The following is a 7,536-nucleotide window of genomic DNA, read 5'->3' on the forward strand; positions in this document are numbered from 1 at the left end:
CTTCGCGCGATTGGCACAACCCATGTCACGCGTACGCATCCCAGACGCTTACGCGTTGCTTACATTTTACGCGACCCACGTGTACGCGTGCCGTACGCGTACGCGTCGCATGTGCCGCATGGTTTCACCAGTACGCCGCCCAGATTTCAATTATTCCCTCCCGCAATCCTAATTCTCTTTCCACCCTAATCCTTCCTTATTTCTTCTTCCTTCTTTCTTATACCTCAGGTTCTTTTCTTCCTCTCCCCTACTCTTTCCTTCTTCTTTTATTTATTACATTTAATTATTTTTTTCATTCTTCTTAATTTTCTTATTCCCTTAGTTATTTATGGTTTCTTTTTCATGCATTTATTTATGTTGGTGTTGGAGCTTTATTTGAGTATTAGTTTATTTTATTGGAACTTGTGGATACTTTGAGGAGTAATTTGACAATTGACATGTAATTTTGGCTCTCATATATATTTGGATACATTATTTTTATTCCTATTTTAACTTACACACCAAGTATTTGTGAAAACGCTCTCATGGCATTCTGACTCATATTTTATTTTATTCTTACACTTTAATGCCTCTTTTTCACAACACTTGTACTCCACATGAATTAAGATTATCATTCACAATTGTCGTCATATAAATGCTCTTTAAATTGGTACATTTAGTAATTGATGTCTTATCTACATGTTGTAGCTACCATGTATTTAAGCTATCATCTTTTCTTTTGGCATTCATTATCACGTAGAATTTCTTCCTTCCGGTTCTTTAGTTATCTATATTTAACATTCTCCCTCTTTCTTTCTTCCTTAGGCATGGGTACCAAGAAAGGAAAAGAGAAGGCCACTGACAAGACACCGACAAAGAGAGGAACCAAGCGAACACCGGCTAAGGCGCCACCATCTACAAGCGTCAAGCAGCCAACAAACCGGGTGAAGAGGATCATTAAAGTTGATGAAGCAGAGAAAGCCTTTCCCGCACGGGACTCCACACGGTTCACTACCCGTTATTGCAAACAGATGTTCCCCATCCTAGCCGAGAGGAACTACAACAATGAGCATTTACTCATTGTCCCAACACACTTTGTTGATTTTGTGGAGCCCCGTATCGAGAGAAGACAGTGGGAATTTTTGAAGAGGCAGCCGCGGGAGGCCAACTTATCATGGGTAGTTAAATTTTACTCCAAATTCTACTCGCCTACATGATAAACCACTATTTTATGGTTTATCTTGTGTTTAATTGAGTGGTTTCATCAAGTCTTTACCCACTTATTCATCTAAGCTACTCGCAAGGATCATTACCCCTTGCCATTTATTGATCAGATGCTTGATTGTCTGTCAGATAAATCCCATTACTGCTTTTTAGATGGTTATACAAGATATTTCCAAATTCATATAGCTCCTGAAAATCAGGAGAAGACTACTTTTACATGTCCCTTTGGAACGTATTCATACAAAAGGATGCCTTTTGGCTTATGTAATGCACTGGCTACTTTCCAAAGATGCATGATGAGTATCTGTTCAGATCTTATTGAGAACTGTATGGAAGTTTTCATGGATGATTTTATCGTATATGGTGATTTATTTAACCTTTTCTTGGATAGTTTGGCTAGAGTATTAGACAGGTGTGTTAGTTCAAACTTTTTATTGAATTTTGAAAAATGTCACTTTATGGTAAAACAAAGGATTGTACTAGGACATGTTGTGTCTAATACTGGTATTTCTGTAAATCCAGCAAAGATAGATGTCATTTCTAGTTTACCTTATCCCTCCTCCGTGAGGGAAGTTCGTTCGTTTCTTGGCCATGCAGTTTTCTACAGGAGATTCATTAAGGACTTCAATAAGGTAGCATTGCCTTTATCCAGACTGCTACAGAAAGATATTGAGTTCAAGTTCAGTGAGGATTGCATACAAGCATTTGATAAGCTGAAAATCGCCCTGACTCAAGCTCCAATTGTGAGAGGACCAGACTGGAGCCAGCCTTTTGAGATTATGTGTGATGCCTCCAACCATGCAGTAGGAGCGGCGCTGGCTCAGCGCGAAGGTAAGGATCCTTTCGTAATTGCTTATGCGTCTAAGACCTTAGACACTGCTCAGTCTAATTACACCACCACTGAAAAAGAGCTTTTGGCTATTGTTTATGCTCTGGATAAATTCTGAGCCTATTTACTTGGTACTAAGGTGGTAGTGTACTCAGATCATGCAGATCTAAAGTATTTATTAGCTAAAAAAGAATCCAAACCAAGATTTATACGTTGGATACTGTTGCTGCAAGAATTTTATTTAGAAATTAAGGATAGGAGTGGTAACCAGAATTTAGTGGCAGACCACTTGAGTCGCCTTGAGCACATTAAGGATGACTCCACTCCTATCAATAATGCTTTTCCATTTGATAGCTTGCACGCAGTATCTGAAGTAGTTCTTTGGTATGCACCTGTCGCTAATTATCTAGTCAGCCATATTTTCCCTCTTAATTTTACTAAGCATCAAAGGGACAAGCTGAAAGCGAGTCTAAATATTATATATGGGATGACCCATACTTATGGAGGTGTGGTGCTGACCAGATAATTAGAAGGTGTATGCCCCAATCAGAATTCCAGTCCATTTTAGAGGCCTGCCACTCTTCTGAGAGTGGAGGACATTTTGGCCCTCAAAGAACTGCTAGAAAAATCCTAGACTATGGATTCTGGTGGCCTACTCTTTTTAAAGATGCTATTGTCTTTTGTAAATCTTGTTTCCCATGTCAAAGGTTTGGTAATATATCCAAGAGGGATGAGATGCCTCAACAGATTATGCTTTTCTGTGAAATTTTTTATGTTTGGGGCATTGACTTCATGGGTCCATTTCCAAACTCTAGTGGTTACCTTTATATACTGTTAGCTGTGGATTATGTCTCTAAATAGGTGGAAGTGATTCCTACCCGTACTGATGATGCTAACACTGTTGTTTCCTTTGTTAGAAACCATATTATTTGTCGCTTTGGATCACCATGAGCAATCGTGAGTGATCAAGGCACTCACTTCTGTAACAGGAGATTAGCAGGATTACTGAAGAAGCATGGGATTGTTCACAAAGTAGCAACAACATACCATCCCCAGACCAATGGGCAAGCAAAAGTATCTAATAGAGAAATAAGGCGTATTCTGGAGAAGATAGTAAAGCCTCATAGGAAGGACTGGAGTGCTAGGCTACAAGATGTGCTTTAGGCATATCGAACAGCGTACAAGACACCCATTGGGATGAGCCCCTTCCACTTAGTGTACGAAAAGGCTTGCCACCTTCCAGTAGAGGTGGAACACAAGGCTTTCTGGGCTGTAAGGGAATGCAACATGGGATTTGAGGAAGCTGGTGCTGAAAGAAAGCTGCAACTAGCAGAATTAGAGAACCTTCGCCTCGAAGCATATGACAACTCCAGGCGATACAAAGAGAAGATGAAGGCTGTCCATGACAAGCACATAAAAAGGAGAGAGTTCAGACCAGGAGAATTGGTTCTTCTTTATAACTCCAGACTGAGGCTCATGCCAGGCAAGCTGAGATCAAGATGGAAAGGTCCCTACAGAGTAGAAAAGGCAGAGCCATACGGAGTTTTTCACCTGCGTCATCCTTCTAGCTCCAAATTAATTAAAGTTAATGGACATCGCCTAAAGCTTTATCATGGTGAGAAGATGAAGGATCACAAAGAGCTAGAGGTCTTCCTCTTGGAGGACCCACCAACAAAAGCAGAATGAGCCTGAAGACCGTCCAACTTAAGGACGTAAAAGTAAAGTGCTAGGTGAGAGACAACCCACCATGGTATGATCGTTCCATTTCAGTCTTAGTTTTGTTTTATTTTATTCTACTTTATTTTTCTTAGTGACTCTTCTCATAATCTAAGCATATAGTCTGTGTTTGTATTTGCATTCTGCATATATAAAAAAAACCAAAAATATTCAATTAAATAAATAAGTAAATAAATAAGGGGACAAAATTACCCCAATGTTAAGTTAATGAAAAGATCAATGCATATGTGATACAAATTAAAAGAAGGGTTGATGCATGAGTATGTAATACAAAAGTGGGAATTTTGGGTAGCTAGGCATAAATTTAAAAGTATATAGAGTATGTATAGGTGAGAGCTTAGGTTGATCAAGGATTTAGTTTATAGCTCACTTAGCCATATATATACCCGCACCCTGACCTTGGCTACATTACAACCTTGAAAAGACCTCATGATGTTTGCATTGGAACATTAAATACTTGTTGATTGGTTAGGTGAAGAACAAAGTTTAGAAAGAATGACTAGGGAAATACTTGATTTTATGTTCCCTGCTTTTATGAGATGTCTTCTTACAAGTTTACTTGTTTTTACTGTACGATTTTAATTAGTGATATTTAATTTATATTTGTCTTGAAGAACTTATTTACTTTTAACCAAGCAGGCAAAATCATTTTAGCATATATTTGTATTCATAGGATGCATTGCATTGCATGAGTCTTACTGTCCCTTATTTAGTCTTTTAATCTCCTTGAGCTAAGCATGAGGACATGCTAATGTTTAAGTGTGGGGAGGTTGATAAACTACTATTTTATGGTTTGTCTTGTATTTAATTGAGTGGTTTCATCAAGTCTTTACCCACTTATTCATATGATTTGCATGATTTTATAATCCCTTCCTAGTTTTGTTCTATGGTTGAAAACTCGCTTCCTAGAGATCTTTAATTTGTATATTTTAATTCTCCTTTATACCATTCGATGCCGTGATCCGTGTGTTAAGTGTTTCAGGCTTTATAGGGCAGGAATGGCTTAGAGAATGGAGAGGAAGCTTGCAAAAATGGACGGAACACAAGAAACTAAGGAGATAACCAGCGAGCATCGACGCGCACGCATGGCTTACGCGAGCGCGCGATATGGAGAAATTTGCAGCGACGCGTGCGCGTGTTTGACGCGTACGCGTGGATTGGAGTTTGCACAAGGACGCGTGCGCGTGACTGACGCATACGTGTGACACGCCAAAACGACCAGTGATGCGCACGCGTGACTGACACGTACGCGTGACATGCACGATCTACAGAAATAACAGAAAATGCTGGGGGCGATTTCGGGCCGAGTTTTGACCCAGTTTTCGGCCCAGAAACACAGACTAGAGCCAAGGAACATGCAGAGACTCAGGAAAGATTTTCATTAGCATAGTTTTAGTTTTTAGATCTGAATCTAGGGAGAAAATTACTCTTCATCTAGGTTTTCTTTACATTCATAGTTTCATAGTTTATTGCTTTTGCTTTGGATATTGAAGAGTCATCACCTCCGTTGAAGATACTATTCTAGTTTATTTTCTTACTCTTTTATTTATTCCATATTCTTAATTCTTGTTTAGAGTTACAATTGGATTATTTTCATGGATTGTTAATGCAAAGGGTTACTTTTATTTTTAATTAAATTGTAGTTATTGTCTATCATGTCTTTCTTTTATTCCTTATTTAATTCTATGCAAGTAATTCTCATGTCAATGGAGTAGATTCCCAACTTGACATGGGGGTTGATTAAAAGGAGACACTTGAGTTGGAATGCTCAAGTGATTAGTTAAATTGGAAGTTGTCGGCTAATTCTGTATTTACTAATGCTAGACCTTCCCAAGGGAGAGGACTAGGATTTGCGAATAAGAGTTAGCTCAATCACTTGACTTTACTTTATTTAGTAAGGGTTAACTAAGTGAAAACAACAACCTCTTTATACTACAATCGAGAGAATTCCAACAAGGATAGAACTTCCAATTAATCATTCCCCCAGTCAAGGCCTTTTATTTTGAATATTATAAATCTCTTTTAATTTTCACTGCTTTAATTTAGCATTATTTATTTGCCCATTGCCCAAACTCAAAATTACCCTCCTGATTAATAAATTAGCACCTCTTTGTCAACTCGTTGGGAGACGACCTGGGACTCATACTCCCAGTATTTTTATTCTAAACTTTTGTGACAATTTTTCTAAATTGATGGAGCGGATTTCAGCTGGTTAAGAGCTATACTCGCAACGCTGTTCTTATATTATAATTTCTAAATTGGCCGACTTCCGCCCTGCCGTTACCTACCCTGTAGACTATCTATGTTCGTCAACAACAAGTCCTTGTCTCTGAGAGTGCCATACAGCGAGCACTGGATCTTCCACCTAATCCAGAGGGATTGGATGCATATCAAGAGGCCTTTCTTAAGCGCCAGATGTATCAGTTCGACTGGGATAGTGTCCTTGGAGTTATAGCCTAACCTGGCAGCACCTGGATCTATGGGCAGCATCAGTCAAAACCCAAGAGCATCTCAGCCCAGTCACTCACCTTAGAGGCTTGCGTGTGGGCACAGATTATGTCCCACTATATCTTTCTGAGTACTCACGAGTCCACCTTCACCGCGGACATGGCTGTTCTCATCTGGTGCATCCTGACAGAGCAACCTCTCAACCTACCTCGACTCATCCGGCAGGCAATGGGACACGTACAGATTGTGGGTAATCTGCCTTTTCCTGCCTTGGTTTCAGATTTAGTCTCTGCAGCAGGTGTGTCCTATCGGGCAGGAGACACGAAGGTCATGATCCCTAGGGCCGACCAGTATGTACCGAATGGGAAGTACATCAGGCCACCAGTTCCCTCTGCGAGCCGACTTGCAGGCCCATCTTTGGACACTCCTCCTTCCTCTACTCCACCATCATCCACACCACAAGCACCATCCACCCATCAGATGTTTCTTCAGATCCTTGAGAGGTTCGACCAGCAAGACCAACGGATGGAGCAATTGGAGCGCCGTAACAAGCGCCGATACGACTATCTGAAGGAACTCATAGTTGGTACTCACCCACCTCCGGAACAGAAGGACACCCCGGACTCCCCTTCATCCAGTAGCACAGGGAGCCATGGCGAACCAGACAGCGGAGGCGATGCTTCCAGCCCTACCTTGCTCCTTACTGATGGCACGGAGGACCGGGCCAAGCCTTAAGTGTGGGAGGTCAGTCCTTGACTTTCGAAGGTAATTTCTCTCTCAAAAGATAGGATAGATTGCAAGGTAATAACTGCTTGCATGCATGTTCTGCTTGGTTAAAGTAATGAGTTTCTTTTCAAGACCCTATTTTATAATATTTCACTAATTTAAATTAGAAATTTGTGTTAAACTTGTTTGAAGATTTTAATTCGGAACATGGGTTATAGCTAAGAACAAACAACCTGTGAGATTTGAGCTTAATTATATGGTTACATTATTTAACCATGATTTTTATTCTTGTGTGTTTTCTTCTCTATGATTGTAATCTATAGTTTGTTCCATTCTATATGTCCATTGTTTAGTGTATTTGCATGCGTACATATGATTGAGGCCATCATTTGTTATTAGCTCACTTATCCCAAATAGCCTATCATTTTAATTACCTTTGTTTGCCACTTTGAGCCTTTTAATCCCCATTTGTTCTAAATATTACCACGTCACCAACCTTAAGCGAAAAAATAATTGATTACCTTATTTGAATCTTTGGTTAGCTTAAGATAGAGATTGTATGTCAATTAAGTATGGAGAATTGTGGGAACTTG

The sequence above is a fragment of the Arachis ipaensis genome, chromosome B7 (assembly GCF_059453495.1).
Source record: "Arachis ipaensis isolate K30076 ecotype BB chromosome B7, ASM5945349v1, whole genome shotgun sequence".
Classification (NCBI taxonomy): Eukaryota; Viridiplantae; Streptophyta; class Magnoliopsida; order Fabales; family Fabaceae; genus Arachis; species Arachis ipaensis.